Source organism: Acinonyx jubatus, chromosome B1 (assembly GCF_027475565.1).
Source record: "Acinonyx jubatus isolate Ajub_Pintada_27869175 chromosome B1, VMU_Ajub_asm_v1.0, whole genome shotgun sequence".
In the NCBI taxonomy this organism is placed as follows: Eukaryota; Metazoa; Chordata; class Mammalia; order Carnivora; family Felidae; genus Acinonyx; species Acinonyx jubatus.
Window position 1 is genome coordinate 103,491,137 of NC_069382.1, and position 24,425 is coordinate 103,515,561.

Here is a 24,425-nt window from a genome sequence, read left to right on the forward strand (position 1 = left end):
AGGCACCCCCTCTATTTTCCTTTGATGCAATTTAGATTTCTGGTCATCATGTTTAGGAAGGGGCAGGTGAAGTGGGAATGACTTTGGGAGTGCTAACTATTCTAATTTTAAAGATAAGTGCATACATTTACATGTCAGTTTACATTGCAGATGTAATAATTGAGAAACACAGGAAGAGGCAGAATTAGCAGTTTTTTTTAAAGAGGAATAATTGATTCGCTTATAAAAAGAAATACCTTAAATTGATAACTTACTTGTGTACATAGGTAAGAGTTTCCTCAAGCCTAGAAATCTCCAGAATATAAAATTCTTTCTAAAAATATTCAACGCAATTCCAGTTTCTTTCTATAATGTTCTAGCAATTTTGCAGAGCATGTAAGGCTCTTGGTCAGTTTTCCATCCATGGTTTCCAGAGTTCTCTTCTAAAGCTCACCCAAGTCCTTCTTCATGACATCTCTGAAACAGCTGTGAGATTTTGCCTCGGGAGTCATGTTTTGGTGCATCCTTTGCCTTGAAGCACTTACTTCTCAAAAGCTCACTTTAGACCATCTCTCCTCTGGGAAGGCATTCTTATTATTTCCAGCTATAGATTGTGAGCACTGAGGTTTGCTCCATTAACTTTGACTCACCGGTGCATCATATAGTGCTTGGGCACATAGTTGACATATGTAGTATATCCTTCATGAATAAATGAATATCTTCATTAAATAACATTTGCATATTTTAGGCAATTCTTTAAATAATTTCACATTACTTTGTGAATTTCCTAGAAGTGACATTGCTTCATCGCCAGTTATGTGCTATATCCATTTATATTTAAGTTTCACCTTGTTAAAGAATAATATGTAGTATAAATACTAAATTTCAGTAATTTTTACATTAGGTGAACATACTTTTACAAATACCAGTGTTAAAACAAAAGAAATACAATCCTTTATTATGTACCAAATGGTTGTGAATGAAGTTTTATTTTTGGTATGACTGAATGAAAACACTAGATTTGCTAAGATTTGCCAGTTATTATCAATTTCTTCCTCAGCTATTTGATTGTTTTACTTTAACAATTAACAGAAGCTAATGTGGATTTCTAAATTGAAGACATTCAGTTTGATCATGAACATCTGGAAGCATAATATACAATTTTTGTTATGTGCTTTAGGAAAGAGAAAAAAGGGAGTGATTATGAAAAAAATATTTTAAAGGGTAAAGGAATATTTAGAAAAACAGAAGCTGTCTTCAATCCTTTGGTCCTTGATTTAATATAAAGTTATCTTACTTAATTTACTCTTGTGCTTACTTAAATAGTTCAACTTATTCGTATATACTATTGAAAAAAATCAAATATTTAAGTATATTACTATTAATATCTGAGAGTATCTGAGAAAGATGTGTTCTCACTTACTAAGAAAGGTAGTATTTAAACATTATGCTACAGTTTGATGATGCCATCCCTTGACAGAGAACAAAAACAATAAACACATGCTCTATAGATTTTAGTATTTATGTCAACCTCACCCAGTATCTTCAATTCCTATGACAAATTTCTCCAAAGTACTATTTGCAAAAGATTTGCATAGGAAATAATACATGTGCAACTCATGTATTATATAGGAAATAATACAAAGGAACTTATCATGCTAAATGCTTTTGGAACTTATTATTGTATTTCCTATTCTTATTTTCCATGGGTGATTACAAACTGATATCCCCTAGAACTCTTTAAGAGACCTCTGTAAAATGCTGACACAGAGGAAAGAAAACATGCACTTGGATACATTCACAATATGTTCAGAAACTTGTCTTAAACTCTTAACCAGGCAGTATGCTTGAGAATTGAAGTTACCTTAAGTGTTTGTTCTGATGAGGACTGAGAATTTTAGACAGAAATTTACAAATTATTTCAGATTTTAGAAAATGAGGTTAAGTGAATTTGAAGAACAGAAAGCAGATGTAGGTGCTGAGCATATTCATGATTGAGAAGTTGCTCGTAGAGAAGACAGAACAGAAAGGAAAACATTTATATCCAACTTTGCAAATTTAATAGCAGGGCTTTTCAATTCTTACTTCGTATTTTACACAAGCATAGCCCTATCCCTACTGGGTATAAACCTGATAATTATAATGCAGAGGTATGGGAGTACTGACTGAAGTCTTAGAGTTAGATATAATTATTTTAACCTTTAGCAAAGTAATAAAGTATACGCACATGGTAAAGCATCAAATATTTCGGGAAGTCTTATTGTGAAACAAGAAACCTCTCATCCCTCCATTCCTTAGTAAAAACCTGACTCCCTGGAGGTATCTGCAAGCATTTTCCATAATTAATTATTTTAGTGCTTTTATAGCTCTAATTATTATGTTTAATTAGTGATTTGTTTATTTAACTATAGATTATTACAGGTATTGTTGTTTTTATGATTTTTTCCAGCATGCTCCTATCTTGTTTTTTTTAACTTGTTCATTTCTCTTGGAATTTTTCTCTAAAACATTCTGTGTTTACTTCACTTCACTCAGATCTCTTCATGTGTCACCTCCATTGAGCAGCTGTTTGTCTAAACTAGCTATTCTCCCCTCCCCCAATTTACTTTTCCTGATTCTATTTACCATTGCATGATATTATATATTTGTTGTGTAATTGATTTCCTGCTTCTCTCCCTTGTTAGTGAGTTATGTAACAGAGGGCATTTTTCTTTTGCTTTATTAGTGTATGTATTGTTTAGAACAATTTTAGGCAAATTGTAGGAATTTGTCAAATATTTGTTAAATACATCAGTGGATAAAGCGCTTAGAATAATGCCAGATATGTAGGGTTACTGGTTAATTATTATTATTATAAAATTTAAAAATCTCATAAACTCAAGAAATGTTTATCTTGTTTATAATATTAACATGGGCATACCAGTTTCAGTTAAATTTAAGATGGATTTTAGATAATCAAAACTATTCCTGTGCACAAATGTTATTTATTTTTACTATCCAGTAGATGTGATATGTGTGTAAGATAAAGGGTACTTAGAAATGTGTCACAAAGGTAGCCACTTAATGTGTAATTGGGTTATATGTATTTAACAAATTTTTATTTTGGAATAATTTCAGATCTACAGAAAGTTGCAAGGAGAGTAGAGTGTTCTCATATACCTTTCACCTAGCTTTCCTGAACGGTAGTATTTTATATAATCATTTGTCAAAACTAGAAAATTAACATTGGTACAGTGCTGTTAATTAAAGTATAGGCTTTATTTGTGCTTTTTCAGTTATGATATTTTTCTGTTCCAAGACCTAATCCAGGATATTACATTGCATTTAATCACAATGTCTCCTCCTTATCTCTTCCAATCTTTACAGTTTCTCAGCCTTTTTGTTTCTCATGACCTTGACAATTTTGAAGAGTACTGGTCAGGTATATTTTGAGAATTTGTATTTGATATTTTCTCATGGTTAATCTGGGGTTATGGATTTTTTTTAGAGATAAGGGAGAGAGAATAAGTGGGGTAGGGACAGAGAGAGAGAGGAAGAGAGGGAATCCCAAGCAGGCTCAATGCTCAGTGTGGAACCCAATGCGGGGCTTGATCCCACAACCCAGAGACCATGACCTGAGCCTAAAATCTAGAGTCATACGTTCAACTGACTGAGCTATCCAGATGCTGCTAGGGTTATGAGTTTCTGGTAGGTAAAATATTTGGTACAGAACATGTTAAAGAAGTTATTTAGATAAAAGTCCAAGTATAATTATAAGCTTACTAGAAGGCCAATTACATTTTTAAAAATTTTCATTTCTTAAGAGTCTATGGACTCTTTTCATGTCAATCAGTGGCACACCAAAATTGGGATTATATTTTTATTTAAAATATGGATCTGAATTTGAGAAACTTAACAGAAGACCATGGAGGAAAGGAAGGGGAAAAATAGTTTCAAAGAGAGAGGGAGGCAAACCCATTAGAGACTCTTGAATACAGAGAACAAAGAGAGGGTTGTGGAGGTGGTGGGGGGAGAGGGGAAAACAGGTGATGGACATTGAGGAGGGCACTTGTTGGGATGAGCACTGGGTGTTGTATGTAAGTGATGAATTATGGGAATCTACTCCCGAAGCTAAGAGCACACTATATACACTGTATGTTAGCTAACTTGACAATGAATATATCTAAAAAATAAAATAAAATATGGGCCTGTTTTATGTCAAGGTGTAAACAGTGGGTCAAGGTGTGTGTCAGGGCTTGTGTCAAGGTGTAAACAATGGGTAATATTTTTAAATTGGCATTGATACTTTCCAATGGTCCTTTGAAGGACAAAGTTGCTGCTCTTGCTGCTGATGCTGCCGTTCTTCTGCTTCTTTTCTTCCTCTTCCTGTTCTTTTCATCTTCCTCGCTTCCTCCTCCACCTTCTTTATATTAGGCAATTGCTGTAATTTTTATAAACTTTACACAGTCTTAAGATTTAGTGAAACATTTTCCTCTATAACCTCCCACATACTTTCTATTTTTGAACAAAGCCTTCACTGTAATAATAAGCATTGATAAAGATAATTCTCATGGCAATTTATTTGTTCATTTCCACTCTGGGTGGGTTTTTGAGATTCTATTTTTTAACATGTCATGTTCTTGAAAATGCATCTTCTTATTCAGGTTATATATTAGAGCTTCTCCTATTTCCAGGTTAAAGCAGACGACAGTAGCTATTTGACCTATGAAATATCTTCCAATGTGTGTATTGTCCTTAACTCCTGATGATACTGTTATGGCTACTAAGAGTACTTGTGTCTTCATTACAACAATTGCTTGTCAAATGGTCATTACTAATCTTGTGATAAATTATAATTCACAAGCAGAATGTGTTTTATATAGTAAGAGTATCAATCTGTCAACTGGATTTGTAAGAAAAATCAAAATAATTATAGTCAAAGAAAATTTCAGGTGATTTTTAAGAGATTAGGGATAGAAATTCATATTATAAAGACACAAACACTCAGTCAAAACAATGCAGAGGGTAAAAAATGGACAATTGTGAAAAGTTGGTCAGTAAATCTAAAATATAACTCATATATTATTATGTTTTGATTATTATATGTGAGTATATATGTTTTATATAGGTACATTTTATTATATGATGGGGTTTTGATATGGACCTTTTATTCAAGAGTATCTTCTTGGCTATGAGGAAAGACAATTCCTCTGAATTTGTCTTCATACAATATCAAATAATAATTTACCATTAACATAACATAAAAATGACAGTGAATACTTATATAGCACATACCACGTATGTCCTAAAGTTGAGGGGACAAGAAGAACAAATTTTCCAAAGAGATAATGCGAGTTTATAGTAAGAATGGAATGCCAATATCTATCCTATGGTTCCCTGTTTCATGTATTATACCTGCTGGGGACACAGCGACATATAAGTTGCTGATATAGTGTGATATAGGGATCATTGAGGATGGGCCCCAACCTCTCAGGGTATTGTTTGCAAACTGGTGCCTCAGATGTACCTTCAAAAGGCCTTTTGACTGTTCTATCAGGCTGGCAGTTTCTGAGTGGTGCAGCATGAGATAAGGGCAGTGAGTCTAATGGGAATGTGCCCACCGTTAGGACTCCTTTGCTCTAAAGTGAGTGCCTTGTTCCCATGCAATATTATGTAGAATTTTCCATCTAGGGTCAATAGTTACCGAATACTGAATGCATTTGGAGAGTGGTGCTGGCTGACTGTGCTGGCAGCTATGCACGTAATGTGATCACATGTTGCATCCAAAATTTCTGAAACAGTAGCTTTTCCAGCATCTGGTATACCCTGCGGCTAGAAAGGGGCAATGTCTGCATCTTTGAAAAAAGTAATGAAATTGATCATCAGTTAGCCTATCTTAAAAATTATATGAAATATAATCTATGTATATTTACATGTAAATTAAGAAAAGACTATGGAGAAATATCAAAGAAAATTAAAACTTCCTGTCATGATTACTCTCAGATCCGTTCCCTGGATTTCCTTGTTCTGCTCCATATCAGTGGGAACTATATTTTCCCACCTCCCTGGCTCTCTGTCTTCTGCGAATAGGTTAGGGAAAGCACCAGGGAAAATCCAGGGTATTTTTTGACTCCCACATTAGATAATGCCTTAGAAGCCATCCACATTTTATCTGGGATTCTAGCTTTCACTGGACAGTCCCTCCCTGTCATGGTCCCAGCTTCCCTCAGGCCTCTCCTGCTGGGTTCTTGTTCTCACTTGACAGCCTGGTTTCTGAGCTGTGGTTACATTACCTGTTTCCTCTGTCCATCTAGGGTAGCACCTTCTTGCTATTGCTTCCTTTAGGGTTCCTTACTGTTTTCTGTTTAGCCATTCAGCTTTTCCATCACTTACACAACCAATTCCCTGCATTAAATGTCCTCTATTTGAATACCTAGAGTGGCTTCTGTTTTCCTGACCAGGAACTACCATGAATAATTTACTCCTCTCTATTGAAACTTGAAAACTGGGTGAAAGAAATCATTTTCAAAGAAAATATAATTTAATCAAATTAATTTTAGGAGAGATGAACTCAATACAGCAATTTAGAAGAATCAGACTCATTAAAGATTTAGCATCACCTCCTCTTCCCAACCAAGCAAAAGCAAGAGTGAGGCTGCAAGTTCTATTTATGCCATAATGTGTAGATAATTCCAATGCTATTTAAGCTTTTCATCATGTTTCAAAAATAAAATTTGCAAGTTACTTTTATGGAAAATTTTATACACGGATACCAAACCTAACAATTAAAACATCAAAAAGAAAAATACAGGCAGTCTCATTTGTGTTGTCAGTAAGTATCAATGAAAACATTCTAAATAAAATAACTAAAAATTACAGGATGATATAACAAACTAAAACCTATGAATGAGAATGGGAAACACTCTTACATACATTTCATTAATATGAGAAATCCAGCAGAGCCATTTATATTCCCCTTTATTCACAAAAGGGAACTAGGCAAATGAAATTTTTAAGATTCACTGAGAAAAAAAAGCACTCAATATTTATGTCTTCATCAACCAGAGATTCCAATTTGAATATTATTACACAAAATAACCAGTTGACAACAAGGCCATTTGATATTAAAGATTATGTTCTATAAGCTCTAACAATCAGCATTAAAATGTCAGGGTCATGGGAAAATTTATTTATTTTGCAAATAAATTACAAATACATTTGTTATGATAACAGAAAATAGACAAGAATGGCTCAAGTTTAAAAATGTAAACATTTTTATTCTATGTTTAGTATCAGAAAGGAATACATTGATACTCTTGTCACTATTCTTAATTTGGTATCTTATCAATGCAGATTCTCTTGTCTCATGTTATAATCCCAACTGGCATTCTTTCTGCAACAGCAAGAAAGCATTTTTTTCCCTTCTGAATTATCTGAAGTTCTTTTTCTAAAAGTTGTTAGTAAAGGGTACTTGCATTTGTAAATTCAAATACAAAACAATCCATTTGTTAAATACTAGATGGCAAAATTGAGAGCCTAAGTAAAACTAAATACTAAAATATATAGTACAGTAAATAGAGATCATTAATGATGATATCCATAACTGTAATATGCGACTTCAACAGACATTGGAGAGAAAGTGGTGAATGAGCACCATCAATTCAAAGAATAGTTAATATTGGTCAATACACAAGACAAATTGAATACATACTACAATATTACAGTCCATATAGAAAAGAAATTTGGGAGCATCTGGGTGGCTCAGTTGGTTTAGCATCTGACTTGGGCTCAGGTTATGATCTCATGGTTTGTGAGTTTGAGCCCTGCAGTGGGCTCTTTGCAACAGCCTAGAGCCTGGAGCCTGCTTCAGATTCTGTGTCTCCCTCTCTCTCCACCCCTCCCCTGCTCATGCTCTGTCTCAAAAATAAATAAACATTAAAAATATTAAATAAGAAAAAGAAATTTGGTAGAAAATTCCCCAAATTGGGCAACTGTAGTAAATTCTTACATGGCATCATCAAGAACAATTTGTTAAATTGAAAGTAATTTTCGGGGCACCTGGGTGGCTCAGTCGGTTAAGCCTTTGACTCTTGATTTTAGCTCGGGTCATGATTTAACCGAACCCTGTATCAGATGCCTGCGCAGGGCTCCGTGCTGACAGCCTGTTTTCACAGGCATTCTCTTTCTCTCAAGTAAATAAACTTAAAAAAGCAAGAAAGTAACTTTTCTAAATTTTCAAAAATAAAAACCAAATTCTAATCCCTTGTGATAGGAGAGGGATTTGTTTTCCCTACAGAAAAGTTATTACACAACTGTTGTCATAAAGAAAGTAAAAAATTATATAGCTAAAATTATGATAAAAGTATAATAAAATTGTTTCAATTAATAAAAATATTTTTTCTGGACATTGCGGTGTTTGTGGAATTTTTCAGCTTTAAAAGTATGCACCGTTGATTGTGATTTCTTCTTTGCTCTCAAGTGAATATTAATATTAATTTTTATGCCTTATGTATTTGTACTTTTATACTATTTTTTCTTAGAAATTGCTTACAAAATTAAATAAACTTCAGGACTAAAACTTTTCCTTTCTTCAACCTGTCTCAAATCCTTCAGGGAGTTTGCAAAAATTCAGTAGTAGGCAAAATACTTTCAAAATCCAAAGAATGAGAGTTCAAATTTTATGGCAATGTCACCTAGGAATTGAAGGACAAGAAGATTCTAGCAGATGTATGAGTTAGCTTCTATATTGGAACAGCCACAGGCAGTAATGTCCCCCTGGAGATCCGTGTTGCTCATTAGCATATTAGTATGTCTGAGGATCCCTATGCCAAACACATGGGTTTAGTGTGTTTATTTCAGCATTTGTCACAGGTATTTAATCACAGAACCCTTAGTCTTGGTATATATGTAGGCATTTTGAAACATTTGGTAAATATTAGAATAAAATGGTTATCAATAACAAAAATTGAACACCAGGAAGAGATTTTCTGCAGCCAGATTGCATAAGACTTCCAAAATTCCATTTGAGAGCATTTCCATTAATCTATGTTTTACTGCAAGCATAGTCAATGTGATATTTCATGCTATTTTCCTTTAGGAGAACAAGGATCCAGCACATGCCAGCGCTTTTCCACAGGTGGCCTTTAGCTAAATAACTGCCTGAAAGACATTTCTTGTGGGAGTTTGGGGGGGATTAAAAAAATCAGCTTTCACTGTTGTTTTTTCAAACCAAAAACATTGCTACTGAACATTGCTAGTACCGTTCTTGGGCTATTGTGAAATCTTATCATTTATTGATAATAAATAATGTTAGATATAAAGAGGAGACAATTGAAAAATTAACCTTTCTTCGGTCAAATTATGCTTTTCTTGATTCCTTCCTACTTTGTTTCCTGAGTGTTTGGTCAATTCATTTTTATTTTCAAGAAAAAATAGCCTATTACAATTGGGAATGTTTTGATTGTCTTGTTCATATGACAATTTAGGAAAGTTTTGTTTTCACAGGCACGCTAAATTTCTACCTTTGGCCACAGTATTTCTAGTAATCATCTAATATGCTCTTACATCCAAAAGTATGTGGGAGGGCTTTTAAAGTTGAAGGCAAACATTTTGAAACCAAGCATTGTAAAGAAACTAAGATTTTGTGTGTGTGTGGATAGTTATTTTGATTTTCAAATTGCAAATGTTATTGAAAACTACTTAAAAATTTTTCCTTTCCTTTTCTTTACTGACTGTGTTGTTTGAAACTATTGGCTCATGTACTTGGCATGAATATAAACAACATAAGGACAACCAAAAGGAAATTAATCCATCACAGTTCTAATTTCAATTTGCCTATTTTTATCATTCACATTTTTACCATCTGGAAATTTTTCTATCACTAGCTAAAAATATAATATTTTTTCAAATACTTTGGGATTTTAAAGACATACATAATGAAATTTTATTCTCATCTTTTGTGACATTATTTACCATACTTAAAAAGATCTGTTATTTTAATGATGCTTTACATGAATACACAAAACATACTATAGACTTATATGTATATGTAAATATTGATATTTGTATTTATGTAAAGTCAAATAATCAGGAAAATGAATTATATCTAAATACCAAGATACTTGCTTGAGTTATGTTCATTTTTTCATCAATGTCTTTGCAAAATAAAAAAATCAATTTCATATAACAATGTTTTTAGTATTATGGCAAAAAATTATAGCTATGAACATGCATGTAGCTTTAAAATCTAAGGCAATCAAATAAGTAGATATTTACAAAATAGAAACATTTTAACACCATAATAAATTTTAACTAGGTTAGAATGTTGAAGTTTAATATTTTTTTGAAACAAATTTTAAGCTAATAACCATAGGAGACTTTGAGTTTTCTCTATCCTCTTATGAAAAATGTATACTGCTGTAAGTGAAAATTTGTGTTTTTGGCTTGTATGTATATACAAAGTATGTATTTTATAAATAATAACATAGATAGCAGATTTTATTGAGATATTAACTTGCATTGACTTTAGGACTGTTAAAGTCTTGGATTTGGGGGAAAGTCTCTCTTTTTTATCACAACAATTCTGATGTCGCTCTGCCATATCAAAGATTTTTTAGACAATGAGTTGCTTTTACACACTAGAAAATTAGTGTGGGATTTTATTAGCATATCTATGGAGAGGCACCCATGTCATTCATTAGTGAGGCTAAGAGTAATTTCTGAAGTTAGAGGGCGTTTCCCTCTTTCTTTCTCTGTCAGTCTGTCTCTCTCTCTCATATCATATACATGCCTTTAAGATACCTGTTTCTCAGCTTCAGTGTCCATGCTAAATGCTTTATGAAAACAAAAACTTATCGTTTCACAGGGTAGTTTTCCTCACTGCCTTCCTTTCTTCTTCTCATTCTTCTTGAATATATTTTCTTTGTTGATACTTCCCTAAATATCTTTGATATCATAGGATCAAACATTTTGTGTGTGTGCATAACATGTTCAATTCTAATCCCACAGATTTTATTTTTCCATTCATTTCCATTACTGCTTCTATCTTTTTAATATCCATTGTTTATTACTATTTTTCTCCTGTGTGTGTTCTAACCTTTTGGAAAAACTTATGTTTGTTATATATTTATATTTCTATAATATTAAGCTTTCTATAGATTGAATAAGGATAGTTATATAATTTCAATTAAAGTGAAAAAGTGACAGATTTTATTAAGGAACAACATATGCAAGTTATATTATATTTAATTAAAATGTAAGTAATGTTTATTTAATAAAAAATGACACATCATTATTATATGCAAACTTGTGGATAATGAATATCAAGTTCATGATGATAATAAATTAACTTTGAAAACCAAGACATTTTTTATCTGAAAAGTGTAACCCATATAGCCTTTGTACATATATGTGTACTGATGTATGTAGGTGGATACATACATGTATGGCATATGTTTGTGGATATAAATGTTTTAATTGTCCTGAATTATATTCCCTTAAAGAGTCAAATCAGCTTTTTTTTAGCAGACTACTTTTATAAATATTTCACATATTATTCTTGGTTTAATAATCAATATATCTCAAAATTGTAACGTATCTCATTAAAAAATCTATTGGTCCATAAATCTTTCATGTTAATTTTCTAATGCATTTTCTAATGCTTTTCTACATCAGAATTCTATAAGCAGGAGCAGGCTTACCATGTGCTTCTTTACCAGAATTTTTTAAAAGTACTACAATAGAGTGTCTGTTTCCATAAAGCTCATAATGGGAATGAAATGCCTGAGGCAAACATGTCTTCTTTGCCTTCAAAAATGAAACATCAAAGAAATACTATTTGTATATAAATATATGAAAATGTTCATAAATAAAATCTTTGTGCATTGAGATAAAATGAAAAAGCATTGTTAAAAGTTTCTTTCAGAAGTAGTTTCCTAAAATCACAATATAGGGACTATGGGTATTAAATAGTTGACAGTGAAGTCTTGTGATCCTTTTTCAAAGTCCATGAAGTTTATTTGGTGACTAGTAGATAAAGAAGAAACTTCTGGGAAATGAGATTTCATATTCTATGCTTTAGGTATCATCAAAGGTAGCACATTTTTGGTCAAAGGTTAAAATTAGAGGCATAATTTAGTGAATTATGAACATAGTATTTTTTTCTATAGAGTATGTATTAAAGAATAGATAAAAAAAATTACAGATGAAATAGATCCAAAGAATTTTACTAGACAATAGCAAATCAAAAGACTGAATGATGACATATCTAATGACTGCCCTAGTGGATGCAGGCATGTAGTATGAAATAGACTCATGGCACTGACTACATAATTGCAAGTGGATAACATTATTATTTGAAATCATTGAGTTTTGAGTTAGTTTTTGTGGCAACTGTTAGCTGAATCAGAGATTTGGGGATACAGGAATGGAAAAATGGGTAACACTCTACCCACATGTTTTAATAAACAAAACACCTATCTATAATAAATAGCTTGGTTAGATGGTATTAAGGACAAAAACAAGTAGAGGAGAGGAATGGAAAGTATTGGAGGTATAGCTTTAAATATAGTAGTCAGGAAAGCCTCACTGAGAAGGGGATTGTAGCAGGCCAGTTTCCCAGCAAAGCAAACTCTGAGAAAAAGACTTGAGTGAAGAATCAATTACCCCTCTTATGATGGGCAACCGGGTGGCAGTTCTAGTTTAAAATTGAATAATAGGGGCGCCTGGGTGGCACAGTCGGTTAAGCGTCTGACTTCAGCCAGGTCACGATCTCGCGGTCCGGGAGTTCGAGCCCCGCGTCAGGCTCTGGGCTGATAGCTCAGAGCCTGGAGCCTGCTTCCGATTCTGTGTCTCCCTCTCTCTCTGCCCCTCCCCCGTTCATGCTCTGTCTCTCTCTGTCCCAAAAATAAATAAACGTTGGAAAAAAAATAAAATTGAATAATATATTAACATATCATCTAGTAGAAGTATTCTCTCCTTTCTGTGATCCAAGACTTCTAAATCTTCAGAATCAAGAGTCACAACCAGAGGAAGTACAAATTCACAGAAATGGGTAATTTAGAGTGATATTAAATAAGACCACTCCTACTGTCTCCTCTTGGTTCCCAGACTCTTGCATTATACCAATTAGTGATATAGTGTTGGGTCAAACACGAACTCTGCTGGATGAGATGCTATGAATAAGAAAGGCAAAAATATATGTCAATTCCAGTGAATATGAATTGTTGCTCCTTCCAAGTTTGAAGGGGTCCAATGTAGTCAATTTTCCACAGAGCACCTCTCAGGAATTTGCAAGGTTTGGTGTGTCATATTGGAGCTTTTTGTTTTGTTTTGTTTTAAGTTTATTTATTTATTTTGAGAGAGAGAGAGAGAAAGAGAGAGAGAGAGAGAATGAGAGAGTGAGCAGAGGAGGGGCAGAGAGAGAAGGAGAAAGAATCCCAAGCAGACTCTGCACCATCAGTGTGGAGCTTGACATAGGGCTTAGACTCATGAACTGTGGGATCATGACCTGAGCCAAAATTAAGAGTGGAACACTTAACCAACTGAGCTACCCTGGCACCCCTGGAGGCTCAGCTTTAATATTTCTTGCTGGCACCTTGAACATTCGGTGTTAATAGTAGCTAGATCAGCCTTGGTGAATGAGACACCATAGTGACAGACCTATGTCTACTCATTTGATGTATCCATTTGCCAGTACTCTGAAGTCTGATGGTAGTGGCTGACTAAAGTCAATTAGCAAGCTATTCTCTCTACTTGATTGTTGAATCAGGCCTTTTCTGGGTGCAAACTTTCCTGGAGGATGTCAACATGTAATTCAAAGATCTCATTGATGTCCAGTCCCATATATTCATCCATAAGCCTTTTGCCCAGACTTTCTTAACCTCATTCTTCAAATGCTTCTAGGCCTTTGTCCAACCAGCCAAGCCATTTCCCATTACCCATATGCCTTTATATATCCTAACGTTGGCATTCTTCCCTTTTCACACAAAGTAGATGAGCAGATACAGCGCACACTGAAAAGATTTCTCTTAATATTTTTTGGGACATTGGTAGGCTTGAACTCATGTACACACATCCTAAGCTGACTTATTCACAAATCAAATTCAGATTTTTCTACATTTGTCAGCTGATCATAAAGAACCACAATTTGTGAGGCTATAAATGTGCCCTGAGGGAGCAGTGCTGGTAAAACAGTGATAGAATAAATGGACCATGAAACAATGTAGTCTATTTCTATTCTGTTGTCTTTCTTGTGCTCAGTAACAGATATACCATTTCCAATTTATAATGACTTATTCCTGGACATGCCCAAGTTTCTGAGTTGGTGGGCCTGTCAGATCCCAGCCCATACTGCACACTTCATATGCTGCGTTAGAGCTGCCCATGATTAAGTGTTCTGTCAGGTCCCAGTAGGATATCAGGAGCTGTTAATTATCAATAACAAATATATTGCAAAGAATATATGCAAATATACCAAGTTATTCTTTCCGTCTGAAAAAGATCTCTTTGATTCAGATGTAGCATTTAACAAATATTTCCCCCTCAGGAAGAAGAGTAGCAACGTATACATGGACAGAGACTGCAGCCAATAGTGCAATTTGATTGTGCCCTTCTGAGATGTAACAGTATCCTGAAGGACAATTTTCAGTGTTACCATCTTTTTATTATTTGTTTTCAGAGATGAACATCTTCTCCAGTGATTGTGCATCTCTGACAGCAAAATCAGTTTATAATCAAAAGAGTTCAAATAAATTCAATAATAGATAATACATAACCTTAAATAAAGAGGTTACCTTGATGGCTTTCTTTGTTGTTTACTTAAAAAGAATAATAATTGATTATTTCCCATTATTTTATCTCCTAATTTCATGTAATTTACCTCCACGTTTTCTAAAACAGATTGAGTTTTTCTATGTGGTTTACAAAGAAACACTCAGCTGAGTGGCCCGTATTAAAAGCTCAGTAAGCGGTTACTCTATGCTTGCATTTCCCTTTTCTTTTACTCAGCAGCAACTTTAGTGTGATTCCTTCTCTGTGGTTGAAATGGATTCAGAAATAGCTTTGCAGGAAATATTTGAAGGGAAAAAATTCTTAGTATAATGATCAGGCAGAGGACTGTAATAGATTTAAGTAGAGCCTGGGTTAACTATAAAAGAAGGAAACTAAAACATCATTTTTTTAAAAGCACATTTTTATCATAAGAAATCAAAATCCTTTACTTGGATTTTTTTTTTCTAAGACCATAGTTGAATTCTCCTTATCCATAGTTGAATTATGCTCAGCAGAGAATGTTGAACTCAATTGTCCAAAGTCGGTCTAGTTGATCTTGATAGTAGAAATAGAATAAGTTCTGAAGCAATAAACTGATACAGATTTTTACTCAAATTATGGTAGAGTTTATTTTTACAAAGGAAAAGATAGGAAGATAGTGCCCATAAGTTTCTGAAAGTATACTTAACCAACATTTTCTTGATGGAAATTAGAAATTTTGTTATCTGAAACATAAATCTCAAAATGGGAAGTAATGTTTACTATGGGATTTTAATTTCATTTTATTTTTCAATGAAAAAATGATTAAAAGATAAGTTAGTAGAAAGTCACCATGATGAGAAGTCAATAAAAAGTTATATTCGAATCTACCTGGAAGCAGGGCAAATAGGTTGACCTTGATATATATCTGCCATCCTAAGATATTCATGAAAAAATTTGACATAGTTTAAATTTATTAATAGTCACTTAAATGACAAATTGTTACCAAAGAAAAGTCAGTAGGCTAGTATATATCTTGGTTGGATTTTTTTTAACTGCTATTAAAATCATACAAAGTTCTTAAAGTTCCTAATTTGAAAATGCTGCTGATACTGTCAGTAATGATCAGTTTCCTGCTGTGTCTCTGTGTGCATTGCAATATTTTGGCTCTAGGAGAATGTTTCAAAACATGCAGATAAATTACTTCAGGATTCCTGTATCTTTCAAACTATTATTCTGGAATTTTCATAGCCATGCACCTGGTTCACTTTTTTTTTTTTTAATAGGAAAAGAAGGAAAGAAACACAACTGTAATTTTCTATATTCCCGAGAATGAGAGATATTTCACGGGTCCTTTTAATGACTTGACTACTGAAGCTTTTTTTTTTTTTTCCTGAAACTGCGTGTCAGGTATGACTGTGCTGCTAGCACCATGTTGGTCTGATGGTAGTAGGGAAGGTGCGCTGAGGTAGTGTGGATATGTGTGGAAAGCACAGAGGAGTCCTCTTGTGAAGCATTTTCTTGCCCATCTGCTCTTCTCGACAGACCCTCTGTCAGGTTCCTGCCAGACACTGCCTTCCAGAGACACGCAATGCTTAGCCCGTGGTCTTGCTGTCACTGAAGAAAAATCACTGTCCTGACATCTGACCAATCTGTGAGGATTTGCTTCTGGTGGATAGCTTGTTTCCAAGTGTTGCTTTTGCTCCTCAGTTTAAATGTTGCAAGTTTTCTTTAAAAAAACCTGAAAAATAGATGAAAATGTGCTTAAATAATTGATACATAAGAGATACTATAGGAGTATAGTAGGGTTACCTATTAGTAGATTTTTTTTTAATAAATTAAGTTTATTTATTTTCAAAGAGGGAAAAAGAGAGAGAGGCAGAGAGAAAGGGAGAGAGAAAATCTCAAGCAGACTCTGTGCTGTCAGTGCGGAGCCCGACATGGGGCTCAAACCCACAAACCATGTGATTATGACCTGAACCGAAGTCAAGAGTCATACACTCGGGGCGCCTGGGTGGCGCAGTTGGTTGGGCGTCCGACTTCAGCCAGGTCATGATCTCGCGGTCCGGGAGTTCGAGCCCCGCGTCGCGCTCTGGGCTGATGGCTCAGAGCCTGGAGCCTGTTTCCGATTCTGTGTCTCCCTCTCTCTCTGCCCCTCCCCCGCTCATGCTCTGTCTCTCTCTGTCCCAAAAATAAATAAACGTTGGAAAAAAAAATTAAAAAAAAAAAGAGTCATACACTCAACCAACTGAGCCACCCAGGGGCCCCTATTAGTAGATTCTTTCACATAGATGGGAAATTAAGGCTATAAAATGTCAAATGACAACTGAGGATCAAATGAGAAATTGGTTATAGGTGAACTAATTATGTTGAAGCTGGCTAGAATCTTATGCCACTGTGCCATATATTTTAATGTTATTATCTTAACATGTACTTCTCACAAGTTCACTGTGACTAACTCATTTCTATTTGTTTTTTTAATGCTTCCTTTCAGTGTCTGAACCTAAATATTTAACTTTTTACCTAATTATTGACATCCCATTTTACAGGTGAGGAAATTGAGGCATAGGGAGATAAAATTACTTGCCCAAGGTCATACACTTGGTAAATGGAGGGGCCAGGATTTTATTCCTAACTGCAGCTCCAGATACCATGCTCTTAACTACTGTGATACCCTGCCCTCCTTTAGCCCGATATTTTATAGAACACCATACTTGGATTCATTTCCTCATTTATTTATTCAGTAGCCAATAGTTAACTGTGCATTACTGTGTATAATAGTCTGTATCAGGTGATAAGGATAAGTTGCCAATAAAAAGAAACAGGTCCTTGAATGACCTTTTCCACATATGACTGCACAGTAAATGTCATCTCTTGGTGAGTAGATTCTCAATATTATCTAGAAGTCACAGTCAAAAGAAAGAAATAATTGAGATGAGGGATCCAGTTGTAACTCATAAAAAGAACCCTCTGCAAAGGCCAGCCCAATCCCTTCAATAGTTGCATTTCCAACTTAAAATGTTCGTGCTACATTTTGAGCCCACTTCATTTGGTCTTGTCCTCAGGTAGAGATGGGTGTGGTTGTCTAGTATTCCCTGTGTTTAGACAGTTTGTATATTTGAAAATTATTAAATTATATGTTTCAAATGTCTAATTTGCAGGTTGGCTAAACTCAGTTCCTTTGCCATTTCCCATACGTTTTATTTCCCAGTTCGAAAAACACATTTTAACAAAGGAATACTGGTTAATATTTATGCTGAAATAAAATATCATCCTGCCATACCATTCCTCTTGTAAAATAAACTGCTTATATTAGGAGAAATATGTAAAATACTTTTATTGTCCATTTTAATCTTGGGTTCTTTCTATATTAAAAAATTAGTATGTAGGGGGAGAAAAATATTGATATTATTTTATGAACAGAAAAATGAATGAATAATTAGATAGCTATTAGACCGCAATTTTAAAGAAGCAGAACAATGCTACATGGTACATTGAAGCATCTGTTTTATTCTTGTTCAATGTCAGGGAAAGACATTGGCAGTTGTAACTGTCAATGTCTCTGTTGTAGCTCCAATATCTTGCCAAGATGTTTCTTTTTTAAAAAAAATCACACTTATTTACACGCCCAACCCAAGGGCTTACTATTACCTTAAGGTAAAGATCATAGCAAAACAAAACAAAACAAAACAAAACCCAAATATCTTACAAAGAAAATTAACATTCTTTTTCAAATGTATCAGAATCATTTACATTAGGAACAGGACACATTTCCTTTTTTGACATGAATGTGCCAATTATATTACATCCTGTATATTAACAAATAGCCTATTTTAAAATAATGCAGAGCTAAGGTACAAAAAACCAAAGCTTTATCTTAAAATAAATACTATTTATTTTCTGAGGGCTCACTGGAAATAATGAAATAAAAAGAGATGCTCGGCTTCTAGCTTCCCAGCATCACAGCCCATATAGTGTTTAAAGTGCTCTAAAAGAGAAGAAGTGATTAGAGATTTGATGGATGAGCCCCTCAATTTATTTCTTAAAAGAGAAGGTCCCTATCTTACAGCTAAAGCCACATGAATTGCTCAAAGTCAGATGACTGGATGAATTCTTTATTGAAATGACAATGAAAATAATTACGTTGTTAGATTGTCAGCTTTTTAAAAAACTCTTTTGGCAATCCAGACACACTGACATTAGTAACAAAGACAGTGAATATTTTTTAAACCAATGTCCCTTAAACTTTCCAAATGCAACACCATTGAATTGCCATTTTGGTGTGATTACTCAAAATAAAGAATGGAGTTTTGGAGACATATCAGGTAGTGAAAGAAGAAACAGACCTTTGGTACTTACAAACTTAAAGTAAGGGAAAACATCTCAATTGTTTAGAGGGCTTTCCCCTTCAATTTCAGCATTCCCTATTTATTTGCAAAAAGACATAGTTAAATCTGGTTAGCTAATTTAATATGTATATACTAGAAAAGAACGAGGTTTATTATTATGGCCTGTTCTGACATACATGACAATAATGGAATTTTAATCAGAATATAAGTAGATTTTTGTGAAAAGAATAATTAACATATGCTAAGAAAGGTATTGAACAAAAGAATAATTATAAAGTCTTCCCTCTTTTCATTTTTATTTCAAATATTAAAAAGGAAATGAAAAAATGGTGTGAAATTTTAAATTATTCCTTTTGTTTAAATACATCTGTCACTCTTTCATGTTGATATACATTTTTGTTTAATGTAAGCCTATAGGATATGTTAACCCCATAGTTTAAGAAAAACATTTTCTGGTGAAGAAACTAAGGCAAAGGTACTCTTGTCTCATCTTTCTGGTAGAAATTCAGATTTCCCATTTGAAGTTTTGCCCTTTATTTCTACATCTTGACTTGGTACATATACCTAATACATAAGGTAATTGCTTACGACCAAATTCTGGACTCCATTTATTCCGATAAGTAATTTCTAAACTTGGAACATAGATAATTTTAATTTTATTTAAATAGAAAAATCTTATTTTCAGAGGAAAAAAATCTAAAGGAAATCCTGCTTTTATGGAAAGAAAGTATAAACTAGTAATCTCACATTGAAAACCTAAGTTTTGGGGCAAATTTTAGTGTTTTTTATTATTCGTTAAAAAAGACCTAAATATAAAATTGCCCTCTATGTAATCTTCACATTAAAGATCAAAAACTAGATATAATACTGTCTTTATTTCCATGTTATAGAAAGTTAGGGGACAGACTTAAATATCCTTTTATTAAGTATCACTTTTTGGAAGGCATCATCATGGGAGGGGCAGATTGAGAGGGAGACACAGAATACGAAGCAGGCTCCAGGATCTGAGCTGTCAGCACAGAGTCCAATGCGGGGCTTGAATTCACCAACAGTGAGATCATGATCTGAGCTGAAGTTGGAGGCTTAACCAACTGAGCCACCCAGGCATCCCAATACTTCTTGCTTCTTAATTTGATGTGAAATTATTTTTTTCTGAACTTTATTTATTTTTTAAAATGTTTGTTTGTTTGTGTATTTATTTATTTATTTATTTATTTAGAGAGACAGAGAATGTGAGCAGGTGAGGGGCAGAGAGAGAGGGAGAAAAAGAATCTCAAGCAGGCTTCATGCTGTTAGCACAGATCCTGACGCGGGCTCACTCTCATGAATTGTGAGATCATGACCTGAGCCCACATCAAGAGTCTGATGTTTAATTGACTGAGCTACCCTGGTGCCCCAATTTTTTCTGAACTTTTAGTAGGATGGTTGGTTCTGGAAGAGTTCCTAAACTTCTTTCAGTTCCTTCTTTTTTTATTTTCATCCAACACTAAAAGTATAGAAGCTTGTTTTCTAAGACTTCCTGGTTTTGTTTCCTGCTTCATCTTTCTCTGAAAGTTTTTATTTCTTTCATCTCTATTATAATTGTTCTGCTCAATTTTTATTTCACTCCAGGCAGTTTCTCCTTAGCTTAGGAGACCTAACTGGTCACTTTTAAGATTTCCCAGGGGCCAAACTGCTCTGGCCTTTTTAGATTATTTTACTGTGGACCCCTCAACTCATCTCATACAGGTTTTGGCAAGAACACAATCAGTTTCAGCTACTGCTTTCAAATGGCAGGGTGGTTTGGTTATGTTGCATATTTTGAGGTTCTTCTTTTCTTAGTTCCATCAGTCAAAGTATTGCTTTCTTCTGCTTCCTCATGTACAGATGCTGATGTAATACGGGTCTTACGGTCATTGAGTGTTGGTTCTCAATCAGTTATATTTTGAAATTTATAGGGATACCTTGCTGCCTTGCTTTGCTGTAGATATTGCTTATGAGGTTTTCCATTTGCATGCTCTCTTGCTCTTCCAAATAAGTAAATTAAACATGAAAAAATAAAAATTCAATTAATGTATCATTAAAAACAGAAAAATGGTCACTGCCATTCCTTTATTATCTTATTATCATACTCTGATTTCCCATTTGTTAGCCTATTAAAGAATAGGATAATTATTCCAGGATATGTTGGGAGAAAATAATAACAATGTTAATATAAAAAACCCCAGCAATATCAGGAGGCTATTACCATTAATATGATGATTATTTTTAATAATAATGATTATAGTGACATTCAAAGATTAAATGATTATGAAGAACTAGGAAGAAACATAAGGATTTTTTTCTATTTTCATAGAAGACTATCAAAGTGACATTTGGAAAAAATACAAAATACTTTTGAAAAGAGACTAGCTTTATAACCATGTGAATTTTAGAAGAAAGAGAGCAAGCCAGTTACTTTAACTCGAACCATAAATGCCTTGTTAGAGAAAAGCATGGCAAATCAATCAGAGTTAGTGTACTGGCTAATATGTTGTCTTTTGATTGGTTTCTCCATTATTGGCCTATCAAGGTTAATTTCGTGTGTGTTTCAACTTACCACAGGTTATTGGTCTGTCTTCTCATCCACAGCAGAGATCAAAATGAGCACAGCTTCCCCACAGAGCAGGTGCTATGAGCAGTGTAGCAGATCATCTGCCTCAAGATCTTCTTCCTACTACCAGGTGCGTTGCTCGACATGAAGCCAAGAGTGTGAACTATTTGCACTGAGAGAAAATAGCAGTGAAATCTAAAATATTAGCATGTGGTATGAATACAAGTCAGTTCTCACTGTGGTCACCTCCCGTTCTCTTCTGCATGATATGCCTTCTTCAAGCTCAGAAGAAAGGGGTCATTCTCTTTCTCTCCCCTTTAAATCCCTGTTGCTCATTATACTTTCCAAATTCCAAATTTTACAGTTATGGCCAAGATAAACCTGCTAACTTATGTGGCTTAGAATTGTAGAACATGTGCCCTGGCATGAATGTTTAAAGAATAATTAGCATATGTGGTGAAAATCGGCAAGTAATCTCAATTCACAAAAATTGTTAAAATGTTTTCAATTTTCCATGAAGTTCTGGGGAATGTGACACTCCAGCACTAGGCTACATCTGCAAATTCTAATTTTACATTTCAAAATCAACCTGCTATCAATATATTATGTGATTGTGTGTGTAGTTTTGACAGGTAATGTTGATGCAATTGTGGCATGGGCATTGCCGATGTGAATAATTCAGTGAATAATAAAAAATTAAATCAATTATTTGCCAAATTTCAAACATCAATATTTTGAAATATCCCTTGTTTTTTTAGATATGTTGAACACTTTATATTTCAACGTTTATGGTCATATGACATATGACTTATTTGAATAAGATGCAATGGACTCATAGGCATTTCCTATTGTCACTGCAAATCCAGTCTAATTAAATTTTATGTCCCTCATTGTTAATGTTTGTGACCACTTCTCAGTTTCTGGTTAGAAATTTAACTAAGAACATTTTGATACTAATATTATGATAAGTGATTTTTGTCTAGTTCTAGGAAATATAGCATACATATTATTTTTCTTGTTATTTAATGTCCATTATTTGAATTAAAAAGAACATTTGCATTTCCTTTTGAGCATCAGAAAGGGAATAATGCTTTTATTGTTTTGAACTGAAGGTAATTATTAAATTGCTTTGCTAGCCTTTTCTCTTTATAATAAATTATCAAAAGACAGACTGTTGTATCACTTTTTAAACATGCTTTAGCGGGGTGCCTGGGTGGCTCAGTCGGTTAAGCGTCTGACTTCAGCTCAGGTCACGATCTCACGGTTCGTGAGTTCCAGCCCCGCGTGGGGCTCTGGGCTGATGGCCCAGAGCCTGGGGCCTGGTTCCGATTCTGTGTCTCCCTCTCTCTCTGCTCCTCCCCCGTTCATGCTCTGTCTCTCTCTGTCTCAAAAATAAATAAACGTTAAAAAAAAAAAACATGCTTTAGCAAGGAATATATAACATAAAAGAAAATTACTTGCTTAGAGACTATCTATGTGAGTGTATGTATCTGCTTATATACTCTCATATACAATATACATATTCAGACACGATTTCAAAGGGCAAATAACTACATATTTGATAGAAAGTTATAATTCATATCATCATAAATAATAAAACAAATGGTACTTTAAATGTAAGCTATTAGATATTCAATTAAATTTCTTTTGTGCAGCAAAATAACGTTAGGAATATTTTGGTATAAAGCTGACATATGATTGATGGGGAGTTGGTACATAGGGAGTTGGTTCACATAATTCATTAGAGTTTTGAAATGGTAAGACACAAGTGCCATACTACTTCTAGGGAAAATTTTAAAGAAGGTAAAATTTTTGTAATTTCCCTATACCAGCATCCACTTATTACTGTCTGTACCCCTTTTTATATATGTTTTAAAAGTTATTATTTTTAATTTCTTTTTTTTTTTTTTTTGGCAATTGACCCAGGCCTCACTTTATCTGGAACTGCCCTTGCTGTTTCAGGGCAAAGATAAAGTCTTCTCAGTCTATGATCCAATAAATCAGAATTTAATAATTAGTTCACTCCCTTTTAGCTCACTTACCTAGACACTACGATGACCACTTACTCAACATTCAAAACTTATTACAATATTAGTGTCTTTCCCCATTGAAATTACATGTACTACAGGGACAGTGTAGGTCAGCATTCCTGGCAACTTAAACACTGTGGTAAACACAGTGCTATTAGCTTTACATAATCTATTTCTCAAGACTCTTTCAAATGCAAATTTAGGCAAAAATGAAGGGAACTTATTGGCCTTCTAAGCAGCAGAGTGCATCTATGGATTCAGGCACGGCTGGATTCAGGGGCTCAAACAATGATATTGGTACCACCTTTTAGTTTTTATTCTATCTTTGTTTTGGTTTCATTCTACAGGTCTTTTACATGGCTAGGAAAATGGATGTCTGCAGCCACAGATTCAGATTCTCCCGGTGACTACATGTAAATAAATATAATTATACATATAAAGGTAAATATAAATGTATAACATAACTTATGATATGTCTTAATTCATTTGATATTCATAATAACCCATGAAGGGTAGATACTATTTTTTTAATCTCAATTTTAGATGTGAGGAAAATGTAACAAAGAGAAGTTTATGTAACTTTCAGAAGGTCACATAACTCTGTGGTGGCAGGTCCAGGTTCCCAACCCAAAGGGATCTCAATCAGAATCCATTTTCTTTACTACTTCACTCTAGTAGACCCGTGTCTAACAAGATGCACAGAAGTCTGTGATTACCCAGCAGTATTTTTGTCCCTGCTCTCAAACTGATCTTTGTATGTCTTGAGAT

The 24,425-nt window shown here is 34.0% G+C and overlaps 1 long non-coding RNA gene across 1 annotated transcript in view; it reads left to right on the forward strand.

Moving 5' to 3' along the window:
• The window catches only part of LOC128314480 (uncharacterized), a 34,002-nt gene extending 12,245 nt beyond the window's left edge, over window positions 1–21,757 (forward strand). The window contains exon 3 of the long non-coding RNA XR_008296181.1: window positions 21,639–21,757. This is a non-coding gene — a long non-coding RNA (uncharacterized LOC128314480). The remainder of the gene's footprint in view (window positions 1–21,638) is intronic.
• The last annotated feature ends 2,668 nt before the right edge of the window (window positions 21,758–24,425 follow it).